Below are 15,939 nucleotides of genomic sequence, written 5' to 3' on the forward strand. Positions count from 1 at the left end.
TCATACCGACTCACCGACTATCACAATGACAACCTGGCGCCATCACGATGACACAATCAGACTATCGCACAGTTTGGAGCTAAAATGCGAGACTATCACACTAACATAAGGAGAGTATCACACTGACAGCACAATACAGTTACAATGACATCCTGAGACTAGCACTTTGACACCACAAGACTATCACGCTGACAACCTGGGACTATCACGCTGACACCAGTCGACTATCACCCTGACAGCAGAAGATGATCAAACCGAAAACCTGTGACTATCACACCGACAACCTGGAACTTGGGACTATCACACTGACAACCTGGAACCTGGGACTATCACACTAACACCATGAGATTATCACTGTGACAACCTGGGATTAGCACTCTGATACCAGTAGAATATTACACTGACAGTGCAAGACTCTTAAGCAATATTTCATGGAAGCTACCTGGATGGATCCTTAAAGCCCCTGTTTTCAGGTAACTCCTGTTGCTTAGACTCACCTAGGGGTTTGCTAAGTAGAGTGCATCAGCTGGAGTTTCGGACCGCTAAGGAGCAAATCAAGGGTAGTCAGAAGTAGCTATTGCTCTAAGAACAATTATCAGTCTGGGAGTTGTATCTCCTTTGTCTGTTTTTCATCCACAACCCCGTCTTTCTTTGATTTCCATCCCAAAAATATGAGGTGTCTGACTGCTCTTGGGGCGCTGCATGGGGGAAGCGCTACATTGAGTGTAAGAGGGAGAGGGGTGTGGTCAGGGATTTACGTGGGATGATAGAGCTGGTGGGGGGTCTCTAAAAGGAATGTGGGCAGGGAAGGGCAACTTGGAATGCATTGCAGGAGGCATAATATATATAGCAACTATTGTGTCCCAATATATGTAAATTAGAACTTTCTAATGACAAATTCATTCAGGTTCTCAACCAAAGCTATCCTTGGGTAATACAGCTCCTAGACGCGCAGCCGTCAGATGGCAATTCCTCTGGTTACAGGTTATTTTACATGTAGAAAAAAATAGCATGCTCTGCTTGACAATGCAATTAACGGCAACATCATCTTGCCCTACAAAATGAAGGTTACAGAGTCCACCCATAATGACACCCGTCACTTACAGCCACTTTTGCTCCACCCTGTCGCTCAAAACAAGGGTGACCCAGTTTCCGTTATCACTTCTCAAGGACACTGTTGTCCCTGGCTGAGTTGCGCCTAAAATGGAAGGCGGACCTGGGAGAGACATATGGGATTGTCTGAAGCTGGGAAACTTTTGGGAAGGGGTAACTACGGTGTTGGCTGATGTGACTGACAGAGAGATAGAGACATCACTGGGATATTGCCTATTGCATTGGTTCCCCCACACAGCCAAGAATAAGGTAACAAGCAAGTTTTTAGGTTTCGCCTCGCCGAAAGCTGCGCAGCAGACTTCCGCGCAAGGCGAAAACTTTTGTTTACCATTATGGACAAAAGTCCCGCCTCTCACCGCCTCTCACTTCCATTGGCTAGCTCAATAAATGGAGGCTAGCCATTGGAAGTGAGATCTGCAATCATGGTCTGAGGCGATTCGTGGGCGTTCCGGGGATGTTTTTCTCATCCTGCCCCTTTTAGCACGTCATGCGGCTGTGGGCGGATGTTATTTTTTTTTGTTTTCAACGCCATGTTTTGATCATTTGCTGGATCAATGTCCAGGTGAGTGCGCCCCCCTCCCGCTGTCCATTTGCCCGTTCCCGCCCCCCCTCCCGCTGTCCATTCCCCCCCCTTCCCCCCCTGTCCGTTTGCTCGTTCCCGCCCCCCCCCCTCCCACTGTTCGTGTGCCGCACGCGCCACTGCCCCCCACCCCGGCCACCGTCCCTGCGAACCACAGAGAGCTGAATCCCGGCAGCCCCATCAACCCCGCGTCAAATTGAATATTTCACTGTGGCTAACGTTTATTATGCGATTGATCCCTACAGGATACCATGTTTGTATTTTTAATGTTCGCAGCCCAGGTGTTGTAGGGTGATTTGGGTATACCCCTAGATGTTTAAAAGTAGAGCACATGCTCTGCATAGGCTAATAAAAAGTAGCACCCCTTTCCCTAATGCGGTGCCTTGCAGTAAGCAGTGTATGACATTTAGAACAAAGTTTTAAATACAGTTTGCCAAACTTGCGCCACTTGTTGGGCTAAGCTGTTGTGAAGCCAGCAGCATGATCTAACTGCAGCTAGCAGACAATGTAAATTTGCGCTGCCCTTCCTGTCCGTTTGCTCGTTCCCGCCCGCCCCCTCCTGCTGTTCGTGTGCCGCCCGCGCCACTGCCCCCCCCGGCCACCGTCCCTGCGTACCACGGAGAGCTGAATCCCAGCAGCCCCATCAACCTCGCGTCAAATTGAATATTTCACTGTGGCTAACGTTTATTATGCGATTGATCCCACAGGATATCATGTTTGTATTTTGAATGTTCGCAGCCCAGGTGTTGTAGGGTGATTTGGGTATACCCCTAGATGTTTAAAAGTAGAGCACATGCTCTGCATAGGCTAATAAAAAGTAGTACCCCTTTCCCTAATGCGGTGCCTTGCAGTAAGCAGTGTATGACATTTAGAACAAAGTTTTAAATACAGTTTGCCAAACTTGCGCCACTTGTTGTTGGGCTAAGCTGTCGTGAAGCCAGCAGCATGATGTAACTGCAGCTAGCAGACAATGTAAATTTGCGCTGGCCTTCCTGTCCGTTTGCTCGTTCCCGCCCCCCCTCCCGCTGTTCGTGTGCCGCCCGCGCCACTGCCCCCCCGGCCACCGTCCCTGCGAACCACGGAGAGCTGAATCCCGGCAGCCCCATCAACCCTGCGTCAAATTGAATATTTCACTGTGGCTAACGTTTATTATGCGATTGATCCCTACAGGATACCATGTTTGTATTTTGAATGTTCGCAGCCCAGGTGTTGTAGGGTGATTTGGGTATACCCCTAGATGTTTAAAAGTAGAGCACATGCTCTGCATAGGCTAATAAAAAGTAGCACCCCTTTCCCTAATGCGGTGCCTTGCAGTAAGCAGTGTATGACATTTAGAACAAAGTTTTAAATACAGTTTGCCAAACTTGCGCCACTTGTTGGGCTAAGCTGTTGTGAAGCCAGCAGCATGATCTAACTGCAGCTAGCAGACAATGTAAATTTGCGCTGCCCTTCCTGTCCGTTTGCTCGTTCCCGCCCGCCCCCTCCTGCTGTTCGTGTGCCGCCCGCGCCACTGCCCCCCCCGGCCACCGTCCCTGCGTACCACGGAGAGCTGAATCCCAGCAGCCCCATCAACCTCGCGTCAAATTGAATATTTCACTGTGGCTAACGTTTATTATGCGATTGATCCCACAGGATATCATGTTTGTATTTTGAATGTTCGCAGCCCAGGTGTTGTAGGGTGATTTGGGTATACCCCTAGATGTTTAAAAGTAGAGCACATGCTCTGCATAGGCTAATAAAAAGTAGTACCCCTTTCCCTAATGCGGTGCCTTGCAGTAAGCAGTGTATGACATTTAGAACAAAGTTTTAAATACAGTTTGCCAAACTTGCGCCACTTGTTGTTGGGCTAAGCTGTCGTGAAGCCAGCAGCATGATGTAACTGCAGCTAGCAGACAATGTAAATTTGCGCTGCCCTTCCTGTCCGTTTGCTCGTTCCCGCCCCCCCCCCTCCCTCTGTTCGTGTGCCGCCCGCGCCACTGCCCCCCCCGGCCACCGTCCCTGCGTACCATGGAGAGCTGAATCCCGGCAGCCCCATCAACCTCGCGTCAAATTTAATATTTCACTGTGGCTAACGTTTATTATGCGATTGATCCCTACAGGATATCATGTTTGTATTTTGAATGTTCGCAGCCCAGGTGTTGTAGGGTGATTTGGGTATACCCCTAGATGTTTAAAAGTAGAGCACATGCTCTGCATAGGCTAATAAAAAGTAGTACCCCTTTCCCTAATGCGGTGCCTGGCAGTAAGCAGTGTATGACATTTAGAACAAAGTTTTAAATACAGTTTGCCAAACTTGCGCCTCTTGTTGGGCTAAGCTGTCGTGAAGCCAGCAGCATGATGTAACTGCAGCTAGCAGACAATGTAAATTTGCGCTGCCCTTCGATAGAAAAAAAATGTGAACTGCAAAGTAGTCTGGTGGATAGGTCAGAAACCAGGCTGTCTTTTCCTCGCATGTGGATTGCAGCATCTATTTGTCCCACAGTGTGTAGATCAAATTGAGGTTTTAGGGACCATCTACAATGTGCTTACCTTCCCCCTTATCCTTGATTGTAAATAGGTCACACCACCCAATGCTTCCTGCATTTCCACACCCTTGTATTCTCTGTGTATTCACTGATTTTCCTGCAAGAAAATGGTGCCAGCCAAGGTATTCTTCCATTCTTTATGGATCGAGTTTCTGTGTCTTTGCCTATAAGTCTCATTCCTGTTCAGGTTTTGATGGAAAAGCAATTGTTGGGAAGGATTTTTGCAGTGCGTGGTAGATGACAATAACGGGGTGGCTGGCCGTTGCTTTTTCCTCAGAAACAGTGGATTAGCAATGTATATGGTTACTAACCCTGGGCGAAGCACTACGCTACGCTCGCGGAGTTTGCGAAGTTTTCGCAACTTCGCACTACGTGAGCTGCACGTAGCACAGTGCGAACATGCGTAGTGCAGCGTAGCGTAGTGCAGTGGTCATTTTTTGCTTGTTTGCGGTCCTGAACGTCATGTTCGCGACCGCGAGCAAGCAAAATCACATCCCGGCGAGATTCTCAACGCGAGGAGGTCAGGTTTCTCATTTTTGAGTGGTTGTGCATGCTCGCGACCGCTCTCAATGAGAAACTACCTGTTCGCGTTGAGAAAGCTGCCGTTTGAGTAATAATCTACTCGAGCAGCAGAAAACTACAGCTCTCACTGTGCAAGATGCCGTTTTCAATGCTTGCACAGTGCCGGATGCTTGTCCGCACTGTGCAATCATTGAAAACGCATCTTGCACAGTGCCGACATGCTACTACGCAGCTCGCGTAGTGCTACGTGAAGTTCGCGTAGTGCGAAGTGCACTTCGCGTAGCTTCGCGTAGCGCTACTTCGCGAACTACGCCCACCCTTATGTTACTTGCCTTTCCTCAGAGTCAAAGATTTTGTGTGTTTTGTGTTAGTCCTAGATTTTTCTGTGAAGAGAGGTAGGGAGAACGTAGTAATACACTCTTAGTCCCCAAATATATCGTTCAAACAGCAAGAAGTGAGATGTGGGCTGCCCTGCCTCTGGGTGGGTGTGTGTGGCTCTGGGTGTGTGTGTGTGTGGGGCTCTGGGTGGGTGTGTGTGTGTGTGGCTCTGGGTGGGTGTGTGTGGGGGGGCTCTGGGTGGGTGTGTGTGGGGGGGCTCTGGGTGTGTGTGTGTGGGGGGGGCTCTGGGTGTGTGTGTGTCTCTGGGTGTGTGTGTGTCTCTGGGTGTGTGTGTGGCTCTGGGTGTGTGTGTGTGTGTGGCTCAGGGTGTGTGTGTGTGGTAGTAATTGCTGTCTGCTGAGCTCGTCCATAGGGTACAATAGGTCTCACATTGCGAGAGATTAAGCTAATGGCAATGTAAATGACAAAACCAACACATAAATACAAAGTTTGTCATTTACAATGCCAATAGCTCTAACTTTTCCAAAGGCCAAACCATTGCATTGTAAATGCTTGTTAGATTTGGGATCGCTCCTACCTAAAAGGGACATTAGTATGAACTGGAAGGCGAAAGGGAGCCTGAGTATATCCCGATGGAAAAAAGAATGTGTTAAATGGGCAGAATGCGAGGAGACATTCAAAATGCAAATAGCAAAAAGAAAAACAAGGAGCGAGAGGGCACTGGAAGTTGGCTAGGGCGTGGGAAGCACTGGTTGTACTGTTATGGAACCCGGAGGACGCGAGAGACGAAGATCAAGTAGAAGTGGCCCTGAAGGGGAAGGTTGATTTATATACCCCAAAACAAGATAGAAGCTGCATATTAGAACACACAAAGTGATGCAAATTCCTCCCTGCTGATAGCTTGGAGGGAACATATGGGCCTGGCAACTTAAGGAATGCAGATTGGGGCAACCCGGATACAGAAGGATATCAGACTGATTACAAGTGACACACCTGTGGGGTGGGAAGGGTGAGGGGTAGTTGAGGGGGGAGTATAGACTAGAAGAAGTTTGGAACCAACTGAAGCGAACTGTATGGATCAAACAGTGTATGGTATTATTCAATTGCAAGGGAAGGTGGGTTGGGGCTTGGTCCAATGATAAGGTATCTCTAATAGACTTAGGGGAATATTCACAAGGGCTCATTAAATTGGTAATTTAGATAGTGCTAAGGAAGATAGTGCTGCTAGGGCCATATCGGGGCAGGGGAGACAAAGAACTTGTCAGAGGGAGAGTTTGGGGGACTGCTTTTGCTGCTGGCACATTATGTGCCAAACAAGATAGCTACGGGGGTGGCATCAGCCAAGGCAACCCCACCAAGAAGAGCAAACAGCTGTGGGAGAGAGTGCGGTGACACATGATCAGCCAAAGACATTGGTGGCCTCGTTGGTAAGAACATATTTACCATCTGCTTGTAGATGTGTGTGTATCTAAAAATTATGTAATCTATTCCTCAACAGGAAGGGACAGATATTTTGAGGTGTCGGATACCATAATACAGGCTAAATCAGACAAATATTAACACCATGCCCCAGGGGGCTGTTCACAGTGGCGTAACAAAAGCCCCTGTAGACCCTGCAGTGCAGGGGAGGCCCAGAGGTCCAGGGGACCCCTCTCTCTGGCACTGTGCAGGGCCTTTGAGCTCATGACTGGGTCCTGAGCGTGGGGGTCACCCTTCATGTACGTTGTGGGGGCCCCCTCACATTTTGTCACGCCACTGGCTGGACATGGTTTTTGATTCACACCAAATAATTTCACATGTATGTATTTGTATATATAGCCTAAATTCACCTGCAAGCCTGTACAGCGCAGGAATGTTTAATGTTGAAATACCCTTCACAGGGGACAAGTAAGGAGCAACGTTATGAAAACTCACCTATCATGTTGACCTGCTATTGTGTGCTGCATTGTCCAGCACACATATAGAATTGGGCACACCCCTGCCAATGTAATAACTTCCAAATGGTGGCCCTTCAAGGATTGGATATTGATCTAGCCATCAAAGACATGCACCCTTGCACCATGTAGTTAGGATGATTTGCACTTGTATGCACCAGTGACATGATTAGATAGATCTTGTTTTTAAACACGTCCATATGATGTATATCTGTCCATTATTAATCCATATCAACTTTACGACGTGTCCAACATGCTGAACATTCCAAATATGTGTGATGTCATTGTACTGTGCTTCATATGTATACAGTGTATCTGTTCAATATTCACAAAGCAATGTACCATGTTTTTGTCTTGTAGGTGGTCCTCCACCATAGACCCGGGGTGAGAAAGAGTCCTTCAGGGATCCCAAAGCTATCAGTCAGCATCAATAGAATGTGTTTGTAGCTGTGTAAGGATAGTGTGTAATCTATGACATTTGTAACATTGATTATGGGGTAGCATCATTCACCTGTATCCAATTTACAATACATGTTAATTCACAGATGAAGTAGCACACAGTGACATGTGCAATGGATAAGGACAAATGTCAAAGTGCATGTAGGGTCAATGTAAGCAGGCCCACATGATTGATGGCTCATCATCTGCTGTGGTGATGTTTGGCCAGCTACGGGTTGGATACTTATGGAACATGTACCATCACCAGCTACATTATCTACAGATGGTCATAAGTTCAATTGTCTTACACCCATACCATGGCACAAACGTGAAAAAATATTGGCCAACAAAAAAATGCTACAGCAAAGTGGCATGAGATAGACTAATCTGGTAACCTGCCATGAAATGGCTGGCAAGGAGGAACATCATAATCCCTACACCGGTGCCTGGCAGGCACCGCCACCACGGTAGGGATCGGAGTTCCCTCCTATGGTTAAATCCGTGGCGGTTCGTCTCTCCGACCGCCACCTCTCCGCCCGCCTTCCTAATGTGGCAGGCGGAAAACATGCTTCCAATGACGGTGAGAAATGTATACCATAAGCTATGTGTTAGAGTTCCTGGTACTTCCCTGAGTCAATATTGGTGAAGTGTCCAACAGGTCTGTTTTACGGGAGGTAGCTACACGCCCTCCACCTATGTTTTGACTACCTGTCAGTCAGTCAATGCAGCAATTTGTGTGGCCTTGTATAGGTGCCATATGAGTTTACCAATGCTGAGGCACACTACCTGTACTTGCTTTACTTGCTTTACATAACTACGTTCATATAGTTTACTGACCACAAAATATACCCTGTTACCAGAATATACCATGTTGCATAACTAACACCAGGGATTCCATTTTTGGACCATGTGTTCATTTCCATGTGCACTACAATATTATTCCAGCTCAGTCTCTGGATTGATATGGTTATACGTTTATTTGTGTGGACACTGCCATTTGGTATACCTATACTGCCAGCACTTGAGTATGTTTGCCTTGTTACATTAGGACAAGTATATGTCTAGAAGGAATATTGTTCATTCCTCTTTCCCAAAATATGGTTTTGGGTGGACATGCCACATGTGATGTTTAGAAAAGGTGAGCCTGTTATTGCTGTCATCATGTACAAGTTCAGCTTTTGCTGATACATATTTTCTTTATATCCACCAGACAACATGACTGCAGATCAGGGACATGGCAAAGGCCTCCAGGAAGATGGGGAAGCTATACGAGGAAGGAAAGGCGGCTGGTACCTGAAAGTAAGGCAGGCATGAGTAAGCAGGACCTTCTAAAGCAACATGCTCTTGAGATGGGTCACTTCGTCAGAGCTGAGTCCCAGTGGCCGTTCCAGCACCATCGTCTGAACAGCAGACTCAAGCTACACATCCCCAGCTCACTACCCTTGCTCTGGGCTCAAGTTTTGAAGCATAGGCCCTGAAGGACCTCCAAGCATTAAAACTGAGGATGGCTGCCATTATGGGGGAACTCCCTAGTTTGCGGGTCATTATGCTTACCTTGCAGGAGGCAAGGCAATGGAGAGAATCAGTGCCCACATTTGACTCCCCCTTGGGCTTTTCCCTTTCCCTAGTTAGTTACAGTTGTTTCCCTAGTACGGCATTTTTAGCATATGTTAGAAATAGGCTTTAGCATAGTGATAGGTTAGTGTAGTATAAGTTAGTTTAAGATTTTAATAGGAAGTACTTTTTAGGTGTGTATATGGCCGGGTATGTTTTAGTGGGTGGGAAGTTGCTGTATAGTGTGTTTTAGGTTAAAAATTCTAAAAAATATATATTTGGGCAGATTTAAAGGTGTAGGTAGTGTATGTTTAGTACGTGTTTGTCTTTTGTGTTTTAATGAGATAGGTGGTGGGGTTGAGGTTTTACATGTCTGTTGTGGTACATGTGTAGCATATACTAAGTCTGGTTTACTGAGGTTAAGGTAGTGTTAAGATAAGTTAGGATAGGTAGTGTAAGTCAGTTTAGGCTTAGTTTATTTAGACAGTGATAATTAGTGTAGGGTAGGTCGTTTTAGTTGCGAACAACTACAATTTCTTATATAAAATATATTTTTCCGCTTCCACGACTGCGTAATGATTTACTGTGTAGGTGTTGTCATATTTGTTTAGGTTGATTTGCGCACATGATGTTAGGATACCCTCCAGTGTTTATAGATATGTGTAACTATGTGAGACACCTATTGACAATGGTCAAATGGTTCAATAGGTTGAAACGGAGTCACTTAAGGGATCTTTTACAATCTTTCAGCACTGTCAGTAGTCCTCTTTGTGAATGGATGCACAGTCCAACAGAGACAGTCACCTACTGTAGCACTGGGTGTGAATGTCATGCTACATGCTATGCTACATGTATAGTAGGGATGATCTGTCACCCCATGGCACCCATTCATGGCTGTGTTGGGGCACACACTGGTGCCTGGCACTTACATAGTTAGCCTTGTACTAGTACATCACTGTTGTTTGCTGGTTTCTGTCCATGAAACTGGCCCCCACCAGCCCAGAAACATCGTCCATCCTTGGCATTGAGTACTTGCTATGTGTGCACTTCCCGCATGTGGATGTGTATTGTGCAACTACTTGCTAAGCTAGAATACACAATTGTCTGATGTTTCCTCTTAGCCGAGGGATATGCATCTTGGTGTGTAGATGGTACAGTTGATGTCACGTGTGATTACACTCACTCAATGCATATGAGAGCTCTCAGGGCCAAAGGGACACAAAGTTTCCATATATCCAAGTGTGCCTTACTAAACCATGTATCATATGAAACAGGTCCACTAATACTTAGTCCAATGTGTATCACTGAGCTTCTACATCCTTGAGTGGCATAGATACTATGCTATATTGAAAGGGTTTAGCCATAAATATCTGCTTATTGTCAGTGCATGCATTATGACAGTACTCAGGATATCTTCAGGTGAAGCATTGCGGCAGACATTTGTGCATGATATTGTCATGATAACTGAGCAGTATATCTGTGGATGTGTGAGCATTTGTTAGTGGCTAAACTGCATCCCAGTACCCATTTTGTTCAGTCCTGCAATTGTGATTAGTTGGCCTATTTCACTGTGTGGCACTGAAGGTACTGATGCTTATTGTCACACCATGATGTTTTATAGTTAAAAGGGATTTGCAACATAATGCCAAGGCAGCGGTGGCCCATGATGCTTGAACTTGTCCAACAAGAGAAAGTGGTAGGGACTGTAGCGCAATTTCCTAGAGACGTTAGAAAGCTCCTTTATGTCAGCCCATCCACTGTGGTTCAGTTAGTCCTATCTGCAACAGACACACAACATGCATGTTCAAGGTAGTGCATTTATGCACAGGTGTGTTCATAGGCTATTTCACAGTAGCAGTTATTGCAGCAACAACCCCAACATTGTTTGCGAGCTAAAGGATACCCAGGCAGAGTCCATGGGGGATACATGTCATGTGAAATGTTGAGGAGAGGAGTATTCCACTGAGGAAGAGGTCCAAATCGCCATTAGGGAAGGTATGCCACATCGACAGTCCACAAATGGTTCCAATCGACAAGTGGTGAGCATGCAAAAAGGGAACAGTACCAGGTGACAAGGGCGGTGGCACGATTATGAACACAGATTCAATGAGAAACTGGTGAAGAGGCACAAATGTTAGCAAAGATTTGTCCGCCAAAGTTGGTTCAAGTCCCCATCTTCATCCTCTGTTGTGTGTGGGGCCTCAGCACATAAAAGGAAGTAGGAGTGAGAAAATAATAAACGCTCAAAGTGTTATAGTAGACAAAATCAACTTGTTTTAAAAACTGCCCTCACCCAAGTGAATGTGGCATGCTTCATCATAGGGCTACTAACACACCCCTGCGTAGACCAACACCTGGGGTGGAGCAATAGGGTGGGGGGGGGGGGGTGACAAAAAAACATAAAGAATAATAGGGATCAAGAGTATATTGCATGCAAAAATGTATGTTAAAATTATCTCAGGGATGTCCCAAAGCCTATTTTATTCCTGGACTCCCCGGGTTAAGAAGGTCAAATGACCTAGAGGATGGAGATGAGCATGGTCTATTGTGCACCGTTCGCCCCTCCTCACTGCAGAATGGCCAACATGTTTCAGCCAGCTAATTATGTCTTCCCTGGCTTCAGGACTGCCCTCTATTCTACATTAGAATGTCTAAGACTAACCCTGTACTTACGTATGGGTTTTGTATCCAACTTTTGTTTGCTTTGTTCGCCCTTTGCCACTGGATTCGAGCTAGCCTGGCTGATGAAGGGTGTTACCCAGAAACCGGTCCCAGGATGCTTGTTTCCGGTTCAGGAAAGATCTGGCTTGGCAGTTCGGGCTGGACTGTTCCCATGAGGCACAGGGCCAACACTGATTTGCATAAAGCTGGGTCTGAACTGAGGTGGTGACGTGAGCTAAAGAATGATGATGGCTTCAACCCAGATCTGTGACTGGAGTTGCGTGTCTGAAAAGTTTCCGCGTTCTGTCCATCATCTCCTTGTGCTTGCTTAATCATCATTTGGTCCCAGGGACTCTACTTACTGTCATACACTGATGGCACCCAGAACAGATATTGACTCTCATGTGACACCAACTTCAACAATGTGAGTCACAATGTGCAATTGACCGACATGACTGCTTGTATTTGAGAGCTACGGGTCAAGCTGTACCCCACATGCTAATAGTAATAATAATTTGTGACATGTACCTACCCAGGTTTGCCACACAACTATGCCCATACACCTCACCCTCCAACCATCCCTGAATCCTGCCCATAGTCGTGGCAACCTAACTCATCCTTCAGTTCACACTTCCCTGTTTCACATCCTCCTGCTTTAACATTTGGGGCATGGCAAGACATTTGTTTTTCGGGCTCCCTCCTGACTTATTATTATTATTATTGTGTCTTTTATAAAGCACGCAGCTACCCCAACGGGGTGTCCCGGCACTAAATGATTAGCAGCAGATCCCTTCAGACAGAAAGTTACAGGCAAAAAAGGTAGGTTTTCAGAGCACGACGGAATTCAGGTTCAGTTTTAATCATACGCAAATCCAGTGGCCGCTTATTCCATCGTTGAGCAGCTCGTAGCTCAAAGGTTTTGCTTCCAGAACGGATTTTTTAAAATCTGGGAATGGCCAATAGAAGTTTAGAGTTTGAGCGAAGTGCTCTCAAGTTACAGTAGGGACGAGGATGGTTCTAAGATGGGCAGACCCGTTGCCCTGAGTGGAGCGGTAGGCTAGTGTCATGGCTTTAAACTCAATTTGTTTTCTCATGGGCAGCCAATGCAATTTGCGAAGGTAAGGTGAGATGTGCTGCCTGCACGATAAGGCCCCCAATGAGACGGGCCGCAGCATTTTGGACCGTTTGAAGTTTGTTGCAAAGGCCAGTAGATAGGCCCAAATAGAGTCCATTCGTATAATCCAGATGGGAGATTATTAATGCGTGGACAATCGTCTTTCTGGTGGCACTTGGCAAGTAATTTATTAATTTTTTTAGCGTTTTAATCTTAGAAAAGCATGCTGCTGAGACTGATTGGACCTGACACCCTAATGACAGCTGTTGATCCCAACGGACTCCAAGATTCCTAACCGAGTTCTTCGGGATCGGGGCTTGGCTGAGATCTTCAGGCCACCAGATATCAGAATTTAATGGGGATGGCTGGTTGAAGAAAAGCACTTCAGTTTTAGCTGCATTCAATCTCAAGAAGTTACGATCCATCCAATTAGCGATATCTCTGATGCAGGATTTAAGGGGATCAAAGGTGGAGTGGGATGATTCCTTAAAAGTGAAAAGCAGCTGAATATCCTCGGCATACGACGTAGTTTTAATGCCTGACTTGGAGATCATTTCAGCTAGCGGGGAAAAATAAACATTAAAAAGGAGAGGGCTTAATGACGAGCCCTGGGGAACACCTCATTTCAGCGGCCTAGGTGTGGAAGTGAAAGGGGGTGTGTGTACCTGTTGCGTTCGATTTGACAGAAAAGAGCCTATCCATTTGAGGACCTTGCCCTGAATTCCTATAGTCCTCAATCTGTCCAGTAGTACGGGGTGAGAGACGGTGTCGAATGCTGCCGATAAATCCAGCAGCACCAACACCGCCCTCGAGCCCCGATCAAGTGTCCAACGGACCGAGTCCACCATCTCAATAAGGGCTGACTCCGTACTAGAGCCTTACGAAAGCCATGTTGTGAATCATGAAAAAGACCATGACTCTCCAGGAAGCCAGCAATTTGTTGGTGGGCTCGGCGCTCCAGAATCTTGGCTGGAGCAGGAAGGAGTCCACCAGGGCTCCTGGCCTACATCTGAGTAGTTCCCTTAAAGAAGACTCCTCAGATATTTCTGTAAACTCGGAGAGGACTGGGCCTTGGTTGTACATGTCCGTCTGAGCCTCAGGTGATCCAATGCTTTCACCAATGGGAAAAGAGGCGTGAATCTGAGCGATCTTGTCCTCAAAAAATTCAGAGAGCTGGGAACAGAGTTCTTGGGAAACAGGCTGCTGTCGAATCAGCGCCTGCGGGTCAGTAAATGATCTAACAATAGAGAAAATTTCACGCGGGGAATTGCTAGCTTTGTCAATCTTCTCGGCTAGAAAACCTCTTTTGTGTTTAACAATCAGCGTCCGATACTCTTTGAGAGCTCTGCGGTACTCTAGTTTGCTCTCGGTAGAGTACCCTGATCTCTAGCGCCTTTCCCTCCTGACACGTGCTATATCTTCACCCAGGTCCTCATCACATGTAGGATGTAGTACACCAATGCTCCCTTCTTTGCCATCCCTTCTCAGACACAGCAGTACATCTGTATTACTCAGGATAACTTGCAGTAGACACTCCACTTCTCACCTCCTTGCTATTCAATGTCTCCCCATTCAGACAAAGTGCCAGTTCAATGTGGTCAGCAACACCTACCGTGCAATGTACTACCAGGGGCCCACCAGGCTCACACACCATCTGTTCTTTCAACAACCACACATGGGGGCTTATTTATGTGAGCCTTGCATCACTTTTGCACCACGCAACATTGTACATGCATGATGAAGGGCTCTGAACCAGATTTATGAAGCCACGCACAGCCACACTGCACAGCCTTGGGTGGCCTCGTAAATCTTAAGTAAGACAGGGCAGCGCAACTCGCTACCTCACCATACTCTGGCTCGCAAAGCCTTTCATCCGCATTGCATGATGTATTGTGCCTGTCCATGTTTTTTGCTTTGTATTGTGGGACTTGTAGTTCTGGTAACTTTTGCAATACATTCCACAACAAGTCCCAGTATACAAAGGTCACCTTGGACTGGTGCTGCACATCACACATGGAATGAACATACTTGACAGACCTAGACTGAGCTGTACAACATGTAAGTGGACAGTATGACTTAAATTTATGTAATCTTTGACTGTACATGAGAAAGAATCCTACTCTTTCCCTTGCGCACAGCGCAGTGCAAAGACTTATGTTTCTGCGCTGCACAAGCATGACATTGTTGTCCATATTGTCCTTTGTTTCCACTTACCCTGTAGGTCTTGTTGATCCTCATCACCAGCACTGTCCTGTCTGAGAACTCCTGCCACCAACTCAACTGGGTCGACTTGGCAGTCAGCTTCTCCGGTTTCTCAGATCATCCTACTCTTGTCCACATGGCTGCCTTCAGGTTTGTTGGTAGCTTCTCCCTCGTCCTACGCATTTAATCGTGCCAGCGCTTCTTGCAATCTGGCACTGTCCTTTTAACTTGCTCAACACTATTAATCTTGTCCACTGTGGATTGACAAATGTCCTCTTTCTTCCATAATGGCAATTTTGAGATGGCCACCTCTGTTACCATCATTTGATTCTCCTCCTCACTAAAACTACTCTTCCTCTTTCCCTGGAGGTCTGTCTGGACATCCTACCTGGGGTTATTGCCCTGGCTGCTGCTGCCTGCTCCATCTTTCTCTTTTGAGGTGTCTGAATTTTTTTCCTCCAAAAACGTCACTTTTTAAGGGGTTTGTAATGCATGAAGCACTCCAATGTGACTCAAAGGTGATTTGCGTTGCATTACTGCCGCAAATCAGCCTAATGTCACTTTGCCTGCACATGCATCAGTTTTTTCTGCAGCAGCCGTCCCACGGAAGAGTCTTTATTTTTAATGCACCATAGAATCCTATGTCATGGTGTGCAGTACTGTAAATATGATGCATTCAAGGCATTTGGAACTGTCGTACCGCAGTGCAATGTTTTCTAACGCATCGCTGTCTTACCGCACCGATGCATCAGTTCTCATAAATGATGCCCCATGTCTCAAAAGTGGGCTGAATAATGAATCTCACAGAGCAAATCTTCTATATCCACCGTTTGTCACAGGGGGAAACCAACACCAAACCTTTGCCTACTACTGGTGGGTAGCTGTGGATTTCCTGCGTGTGGCCGTGGCTGTCACTCCTCATCTTGCCTTCTCTCTTCCCGCGGCCGGGCTTGGCTC

The sequence above is a fragment of the Lissotriton helveticus genome, chromosome 3_1 (genome assembly GCF_964261635.1).
Source record: "Lissotriton helveticus chromosome 3_1, aLisHel1.1, whole genome shotgun sequence".
Classification (NCBI taxonomy): Eukaryota; Metazoa; Chordata; class Amphibia; order Caudata; family Salamandridae; genus Lissotriton; species Lissotriton helveticus.